Genomic DNA, 9865 nt, shown 5'->3' with positions numbered 1-9865 from the left:
TACTTGTGATGTGATATGACATTTTCTATGGTCTAGCTTGGTGGTGAAGTCCCCCATGAGAGAGCATCCCTTTCATTTTATCTCCACTGTTCCAAAGCATCTACCTGGGGCTCACATCACAGCAGACCCATAGCATCCATGATTCAGGGCCTGCTCAAAACAGCATGCTCTACCCCTAATGTGTTCGCCTCAGCAAGCTTTCCAAGCATCTGCTCTGTGCCAGGCCCTGTGATGAAAGCTGGAGATATGAATACAAATACAATATCATTCTGTACTTCTAAAACTGCAAAGGCGCCAGGTGTGGTGGTACACGCCTGTAATCCCATCACTTGAGAGGTTGAGGTGGGAGGATTACCATGAGTTCAAGGCCAGCCTGAACTAATAGTGAGTTTAAAGCCAACCTGAACTACATAGTGAGACCCTTCCTCAAAAAAACCAAAAAAGGAAAGAAAGAAAGCTGTCAAGGTAATGTAGTTCAGTGGTAGAGCATGTAGCATGTGTGAGGCCCTGTATTCAATCTCCAGCACCTTAAAAAAATGAAAAGAAATAAGAGAGAAAAAGAAAAAAGGTAGATGTCTTTCTTGGGGGAAAGACAGTTCTCCCAGGATGGACAGGTCTCCGCAGCATCCAATTCATCTACCTACCCATGTAAAATAATAATAGTAGTAAACAACCACCCTTCGTGCATTGCCAGGTGCTTTATTTGTGTAACAGATTATTTTTTTAAATTGCTATTTAAAACTACAACTGCCTGCAGCAACTTTTGTGTATTAGGGGAGTGGCATAATTTTTCTCTGGGTAGATGGTTCTTTGTTTAGGAAAATACTTAATAAATTGCTTTGGCATGAAGAATGAAGCTCCCCAGGGTTAGGGCGAGACAAAGACAGCTACAGTGCTTTGCAAATTAGAGTGGGAAAAATGTAGCAGCAGGGAGAGGGAGAAGGAGCTGAAAACAGGAGGAGGGGAGGTTAGGAGGCTCTCTATAGTTAGGTAGTCTGTTATTTTTGTTTCCCCAGATCCTTCCTTTAGAGAACCATCCCCTTTGCCTTGTTACTCTCTCTCATCCTTCAGCTTTCACCTTTAAAGCTCACTTCTCATATCACACATCCCTTAAAAAGGATGAGAAAAAGCTATATTCACACTAATAAATGCACTGGATATATTGTGAAGTGGGGAAGAAAAGTAACTAGCAGAATAAATGTATTATACAATCCCATTGTTAAAAAGGGGCCACATATATTTATGTACACTTGGAATATTATAGAAAATTCCTAGAAAAGTACCTAATACTATCAAAAGCCAATTTAAGGCTGGGGATTTAGCTCAGTGGTTCCACTGCCTGTCTCGCAAGCTAAGGACCCAAGTTCAATCCCTGGTACCAAAAAAAAAAAAGCCAATTTACCCCTTCTACTTTTAAACATTCAACATAAGTTTCTGTTCCTTTTTTTTTTGACACAGGGTCTCACTTTGTAGTTCAGGCTGGCCTTAAACTCACTATATAGCCCAGTCTGACCTCAAACTCAGGGCAATCCTCCTGTCTCAGCCTCCCAGGTGCTGGGATTACAGGCATGTGCCACCATGCCTGGACTTATTCCTTTTTTTTTTTTTTTTTTTTTGGTACCAGGGATCGAACTCAGGTCCTTGTGCTTGTGCAGCAGGCAACAAAACCACTGAGCTAAATCCCCGGCCCCGATATTATTCTTTTTTAAGTCTTTCTCCAAGAGGAAAAATGGCCTAAGCACAGACTCCCCTAGCCTTCCAGCTCTGAACCCTGCTCCCCTCCACCCAGGACCACAGAAACCAGAAACCCTAACAAAAATGCTTCACATATTGACTGAATGAATGAATTCCTCTACTTTGCAAGCAGTTTTTTCCTGCCTGGCTTTCAATCTTCCAGAGAAAAGAGAGAACAGCTCAGTCCCACCTGTTTGTGCTGCCCAGGCCTGGCTCATAAGTGTCCCTGCTAATTCCCTGCCCAGGGCTGAGTGAGATGCTCTCTTTCTTGTCTGGAGAGAAGCAGAAATGCATCTGCTCCTGCCCTTTTCACTGCTTCAAGCCTGAGGGACACCTGCAGCCTGGGAGAGGTGTGAGCAGGTGGCCAGCCAATTATGGAGCTGGCCAGGGCACCCTGGCTGACCTTGGCAGGATCAGGGACTGCTTCCCTGCCATCTTTCTTTTCTTTCTAGCAGCTAGGGGAGGAGGGAATGACAGCCTAATTGCTTTCACCTTGAGAAAAATCTGCTGCTGACCATGTGCAGAGAGAATCACTCAGTTATACAGCAGGGGGCTCAAAATTATATCAGATCGGGATGGCTGGCATTTTCACTGAGGCTCCCTGACTAACGACCCAAGGGAAGAGAGGCTCTTGGCTTCATGCCCCTCCTCGCTCTGCCCTACCAATCACACAGTATCAGCTCGGCTTGTTCTCTTATTTCTGCCCAGAACCCCACAGGGAACCCTGCACGCCTGCCTCCTCCCCATCCAGGCTGCTGTCACTGAGACCATACCTTCCCCAGTCTTGCCCAGGCCACAACTAAGGCTGCTGGGAGAGAAATAGAGCTCAGTCTCACAGGCCCCCAACTGCCAGGTGGACACCCCTATCCACTCAGCCAGCCTCTCCCTGCAGAGTTCAGACAGGAAAAGTGATGCCAGCCATTAGAACCACCAGGGAGAGATGCTGGCCAGCCAACATGTGCCTGATTCTGCCTGGACACTTCTGACAATTAAGGCAGTGGATGAACTCTCATGCTTTCTCCATCCCTAATAAAAAGCAAGCTCAAAAGCCACACTGTTTCCAACCCCTGGGGTGAAGCCAGGACTATGATAAAGAGAAAGCACTGTAACTCAATAGAGCAGTCTTGAGTTGATACTGATGTTATATAGAATCTACCACCACTCAGCCCTGGAGTCACTGAGAATCACCCAGGAAGCATGTGACACTGCTTTTCTATGACTAATGATTTATTAAGCTTCAGAACACTTGCTGGTCACCTGCTGGGTCCCGAGTAGAAATTTCCTTTAAGAAATTCTGTGGATGCACATTGAGGCCATATTCTTCAGTGAAATAAATAGGACACACGTGTAAATACTGAATAGTTTCTCAGGTGTGAGAAACTGGAAGTGTAAATGAGGGCCAAAATGTGTAACAGATCATCTGAGACAGGAAAAGGTTCAAGGGGAAAGGGGAAGGGAAAGTTGGGGAAGGTAGGGGAAAGGAAAGAAGGGAAAAGAAAAAAATATGAGAAAAGGAAAAAATGAAAACAAAGTCTTTGTAAATAGGGAGGGGTGGTGGGGTTGAAGGGAGGGTAGAGGAATGGGAAAAAAATAAGAACCAAGATATATCATGTACAGGCACAAATTCCCTATGATGTAAGTCATTATATTGTATACCTAAAATGTACCAATAAATTTAATAAATTAAAAAAAAGAGGGCTGGGGATTTAGCTCAGTGGTTTCGCCGCCTGCCTTGCAAGTGCAAGGACCCAAGTTCAAACCCCGGCACCAAAAAAAAAAAAAAAAAAAAGAAATTCTGGGGAGGCAATAGAAACCCACAACTTCATACATAGCCCACTTCAACCACCATCTGGCTATCAGATTTTGATGTCAGTTAATTTCTCTGAGCTTCAATATTCCCATCTGTAGAGTGGGGTTACTACTAATGATAATAATACCAACTTCAAAGAGTCATCATAAGAATAACATTAATATATAGTACAGAGCCGGGGATTTAGCTCAGTGGTTTCGCTGCCTGCTGCGCAAGCGCAAGGACCTGAGTTCAATCTCCAGTACCAAAAAAACCCAAAAAACAAATATATAGTACATAAACTATTTAATGTGGTATGTGGATCAGAAAATGCTCATTAGATGGATGCTGTTCACATTATTCTTATGAAGCCATCAGTGCACACTCCAGCATAGACATGCTGGAAAGGTGGAGTGGGGGAGGGCCTTTGGGACCATGCTGACCTGGTTCAAAATCTAGGTTCCTTTATTTCCTGGTTTTGCGGCATAGGGAGAGTTAATTTCTTTGAACTTTAGATTCCCTCTGTAAAAAGACATCAACAACACCTACTTTGTCAACAGAATAGAGTCTGCCTGTCATCCAGGCCAAAGCATGGAGAAGGTGTGCTAGGAAATATTAGCTGCCATTGGCACAAAATCATCACCCTCTTTTCTAGCATCTGTCACCTTTTTTCTTTGGTAGTTTTTACTGAGAGTTGAAGGCCTGTTCAAAATGATTTACTTGGGGAGTATATTGATTTTCTCAAAGCCAGTGATTTCTTGCCTGTCCTGATCCTTCATGCCAATGCCATCTCTGTTACAGACCCTGGTGGCCATCTCTGACATTTTAGAGGTCTCCTAACACTTTGGTTTTCTTGACTCTTTGAGCTCGTGATATTTGTACCTTTCTCTCCCTTGTTCCTAGGCTCTTTACACTCCCTGGCCTATTCTACTGTCCAGTGACCCCCACATTCTACTTGTTTTTCCCAGAGAAAGGCCACGTGGTCACCAAAGCCATACCCACTCCATCCCTCCTCCTGATCTCAAAGGCATTAAATCCCAGATTCTTGTTTTTTATTCTTTTCTCTCTTTCTGAATCAAATCAACTGCCAAACACCTCTAGTTTAAAAAAAATTTTTTTTCTCTAAAACATTTCCCATATCTACCTCCTTCTTATCCGTTTTCCTTTTTGTTACTTGAGACCAATATCAGCTCAAGTCTGATCTAGTTTCAATGGTTGATTCTAGTCTCTCCTTAATATTGCAAGCTTCCTAAAAAGACCATGTTAATAGTGCCAGATATTCTCCTTCCTCTACCCTTTCACCTCCATTTAAAATCCTATTAATGGGCCAGGGATTTAGCTCAGTGATTCCACTGCCTGCCTCGCATGCACAAGGTCCTGAGTTCAATCTCGGTACCAAAAATTGAAGAAAATAAAAAATCCTATTAAGACTTTCTCCTTCCTACAGTACATTCAAGGCATTCAATACCTTCCACAACTCTATACATACCTTATCCATGTCCATCTCCTCTTCTTTGCATTTGTAGCCTCTTTTGCTTGGGGTGGTATTATGTTTTAAATCTAGATGTCCCCCCCAAAGCCTCATGAGAACATAGGCAGGGCTTTGGGGCCATAATTGGATTATGGGGCCAACATAGCAGCTAGCTTGCTGTTGGGGGATGGAGTCTGGTCCAAGGAGACAGGTCACTGGGGGGATGGCATAGAAGGATTTAGCTCATTCTCCATTCTCCTTTGCTTTCTCTGCTTCCTGTCCACCATGCCTTGAGCAGCTTTCCACTACCATGCCACTGTGCCATGCTGTCCTGCCTTCGAGCCAGCCAACTATGGACTGAAACATGAGCCATAATAAACCTCTCCTTCTTTAAGTTTCGAGTGTTGTGTCTTGACAACAAGGAAGATGACTAAGGCAGGTGCCTCCCTCCCTCCATTTCTCCTCCTGTTCAAATTCAATCCATCCTTCAAGGTCTGACTCAAAACTCAACTCCTTCCTGAAACCTTCCCTGAGCACTCCAGTTGTCAACAGTCACTTCCTCTGAGTTCCCTTTGATGATGCTGAGAGGGTAGGGAGGTGGTATGAAAAGCTGGATATATGAAGAATTGGTCAATGTGGTATTGTCCACATTCTCCTAAATGATAGAGCATTGTCATCTCCAAAGTTGAACAGAATGGTGTTCAAATCCTAGTTGGTCATTTTCCCTCTAGTTATAAGGCCTTGGCAAATGATCCAACCTCTCCAAGTCTCATTTTCCTCATTTGGAAAATAGGGGTCATAAAGGCCCCATTGAGCTGTGACGTTTAAATGGTAACCTATGCAAACAAGGGTGCACAGTTCCTGGCACACAGTCTACATTCATTAAAAGGAAGAGATTATTATAGTTCCTGGCACCCCACAGTCTAAACATTACTTACGCAGCTCTGCTCATCTGCATAGCCAAATAGTAATTTACAGAGACTGTGATATTTTACTATAGGTGTATCTGCTCTCAAAACAGCTTTCCCCCCCGCAACTTTCCATTTTTATAAATGGCACCAGTGTTCCAAGTCTTCCAGGCTTAAACCTTGGCAATGTACTCGCTTTTTCTGCTCTTTTATGGGCAAAATCTGTTGGCACTTAACCACGGGCTTTCTCTGTTCTGAGAATGTCTTAACTTCCCATTGGGACTATAAATGCTTTGAGAACAGGAACTCTGCCTTAAACTGCCTTGGTGTCTATTACACTGGTGTACAGCAGGGACTCAATGCATATTTCCTTTCTGAAAAGATTCTATCAATAAATTAATTTACCTGGGCAAATGTGGAGGTACAACAACAATCTGAAAAGAGGATTGTTCTATGATTATGTTGTATCCCCTTCTCTTTCTCTACCTCAAATTCCTCCTATTATTATTATTTTTTTTTTTTTTTTTTTGAGACAGGATGTCACTAAGTTGCCCAGACTGGGCTCGAACTTGACAATCCTCTTGTGTCAGCCTTCCAGAGTACTGGGATTACAGGCATGTTCCCTCATGCTCAATCCCTCTACTTTAATCTTCCTCTCCAAGGTCTGCCATAAGCATTATTTCCTTTCTTTCATTTATATTACACATCTAATTGCATAGGGATTTTACTATAAAAAATGTTAAATATATAGTAATGTATAAAGTGATGATGAATTTTTTTCTCTTATTCCTATTTCTTAAAGGTAACAACTGGGAATGCTTTGGTAGGTTTCCCTCCAGATCTTTTCTGTTATACCAGAAATGAATATCTTATTCTGAGACAGAATGTGACAATAATCTTTTAAAAATAATTATTTCTCGTGGCTTTTACATGCCCCCAAATGGCCATTTGGTGGGAAGGGGAGACTAAAATAAATCTGAAATGTGAAATAAATGAGGAAATTTCATATCTGTTCCATAGTACTTTGATAATTCTATTAGAAAATACTCAGCATACTTGCAGATTATGTGCATGTGTCTACCCGGTTGCTTGTACAGTAGGTAGACACTGACATTAATTTTATATTTCTAGTACTTAACTGGCACTATATATAAGTATTCAATAAATGTCGTGTAAGGACTTAACTTTCCTCTCCTATCTTCTATAATATCTTTACTTTATTCATTTATTTTTAATAAAACCAGATTTGAGAATTCTGTGGTTCACCTTTACATGGTTAATCTGTTGGTCAGGGTCTCAACAGGAAACTGAACTAAACTCAGATAATCCCAGAAACTTTCATGAAGGGACTATTCAAGAGGTACTGGCAAGGTAAAGGGAACCAAAACAGGAGGCTAGGGGAGGCAAGGCCAGCAACAGCAGGAAGTCATTACTATGCCTACTTAAAAAGGCCAGGGAGGGAAATATAGTTTTCTGAGCCCCGGGAGAATTAAGGCCATGAAAGAAGGGCCACAAAGGAAGCAGCCACTACAAGAAAAATTTAAAATATAGCCCAGAACAGGGGAAACACTCTCTCTTCTCCTGCATGCCAATCTCCTAGCTCCTCCTATTGGCTGAACCCAAGTGAGAGTGAGTCCCAGTGACACACAGTCTTCAGAGATCAGCTTGCCAAGGCAGAGGATGGATGGGCAACACAAGGAGGCATGAAGTCCACCAGTTACCAACCATGTCATAGCCAACTAATCTCAGTACAGTTATTCTTCCATCTGGAATCCAAATTGTAAATGTAGCTATCACTAGTGTTTTCCTATCAAATAGTATGACATTTAGGGAAAAAAAGAGAAATACTCAGAGACTATAAAATATCCACTGAGATATAGACCCTACCTCAGTAGGGTCATAAGACTAAGCTGAGTATTTATAGCTGCCTTCTTCCGCTATCTACCCCTTACCCTCTGCCAACATGTTGCCTGGAGGATTCTTTGCCTGGTAGGATGGCCCATCTCTTCATTTCCACAGGACTCAAGCTAGTGATCCTGTTTTTACTGCCTTGCTATATAGTTTTACATGGACAGTTTCTAGCTGAGACTACAAAGTGGTACCCTAGTGAATCCACTGGAAACAAATATAATCCTCCTTCCCCCTGTCGGTGTCAACAACTTAATTTGCACTTGATGATCAGGATCAATCATCCTAGCCAATACTGTATACTCTTTTTCTTCCATTGGCTCAATAGCAGGAGGGGCTCAAAATGATCAGGGGGAAGTCTAAGCTTCCAAATGGAGCCAATTTAATATCTGAGTTTCCTGGAGGAAGAATTCTTCCTGTGGAACATAGGATCTCCAAACCCACTGAACCTAAAGTTATAGGAACAAAAAGGAAAAATTTTGTGAGGTATTAAATATAAACATGAGTAGAATCACTCCCACTCTAGAACTCTGTATTGTGGCCGTGGAGAAGAGGGCACACTATACTGGTGACTTGTTTAAGGGGTATGTCACATCCTTTGACATCAACCCAACTTTTCAGGTTGCAGTCTGCTAGACAGTATTCCTGGGAATCAGCTAATTGTCATATGCCATCCAGAGTTTACCTTAGTGTGAGCTATCTTTTTGTTTGTTTGTTTAGGTTTTTTTGGTTTTTTGAGACAGGATCTTGCTCTGTAATTCAGGCTGGCCTTGAACTCATATGTAGTCCAGGCTAGCCTTGAACTCTTGGCAATCCTGCCTCAGCCTCCCAAGTGCTGGGATCACAGGCATGCACCACAATGCCTGGAAATTGTGAGCTATCTGAATAGGAAATTTGTGCTAGTGACTTTACAACCTCTCTATGGAGGATATTTTGATGACTGGAGAACACCTTGATTTTCATTACCAAAAACAAACCAAACCAAGAAAATGATAAACATTTATTCTGTAGCTGTCTTTTTAGGTTATTCAGGAAGACCTCCACCTAGGATACCTAGGTGTATGGGCCTTTTGCCACATTATTATCGTTCATCTCTGCTCTCTTTGCATTACCTCACACAATGGAGAGTGTGTCCACTATAACTATTTGTGCAGTTTTCACAGAGATGCCTTAAATCTGTCCAAACAATTGCTAGGATGACCTGATAGTTGTTTCTGGGGCATTCATTAAGTGTAATATGCTCTCTAACACATCAACAAAGTGTCACCTGGATCTTGTGTTGAAAGTCAAGAAGAAAAAATAGGTTGGCCTTGAACTTCCTATGTAACCCAGGCATCAAACATGATACTCCTGCCTCAGCCATCCCAAGAGTGCTGAGATTATAAATGTGCACCCTTCCTCCTGTAGGGCAGATCGATCCCAGGGCCTTTGCACTAAGTAAAACCAGTAGCATTGTTTACTTTTTATTTTGAGGCAGGGTCTCACTAAGTTTCCCAAGCTATTCAACTAGTGTCATCATGCCCAACTTTGGTTTTTTATTTTACTTTTTTGTGGTGCCAGAAATTGAGCCCAGGACCTCATATAGACTAGGAAAACACTCTTCCACTGGGCTTCACCCACCCCTAACTCCCAATTTCATATTTTGATCTGCTTAAACTGAGTAGTAGGTAGGGATGAAAGTCTGACTTCATGTTCAAAATTGTGGGAGAAACACCCCCACTATAATCATCATCCTCATGTGTTAAAGAAATATCTGGGGGGCCGGGGATTTAGCTCAGTGGTTCTGCCGCCTGCCTTGCAAGCACAAGGTCAGGAGTTTGATCCCTGGTACAAAAAAAAAAAAAAAGAAAAAGAAAAAGAAATGTCTGGTTCTCAGAGTAAATCTCCAAAGAGAGAGTTGGACTAAGATCTTGGACTTTGAAGTCAGACAGCCAAGGATTCCAAACCTTAATTCACCACGTAGATGACCTGGATGGATAATTTAGCTTCTCTGAGTTCTAGTTTTCTCTTTCTGTAAAATGGACACAATTATAGTCCTTTCTCCTAGACTTAAAA

Source organism: Heterocephalus glaber, unplaced genomic scaffold (assembly GCF_053883595.1).
Source record: "Heterocephalus glaber isolate CG9 unplaced genomic scaffold, H.glaber_assembly_v1.0 deba00001452, whole genome shotgun sequence".
Lineage (NCBI taxonomy): Eukaryota > Metazoa > Chordata > Mammalia > Rodentia > Bathyergidae > Heterocephalus > Heterocephalus glaber.
This window is presented reverse-complemented; position numbering follows the sequence as displayed.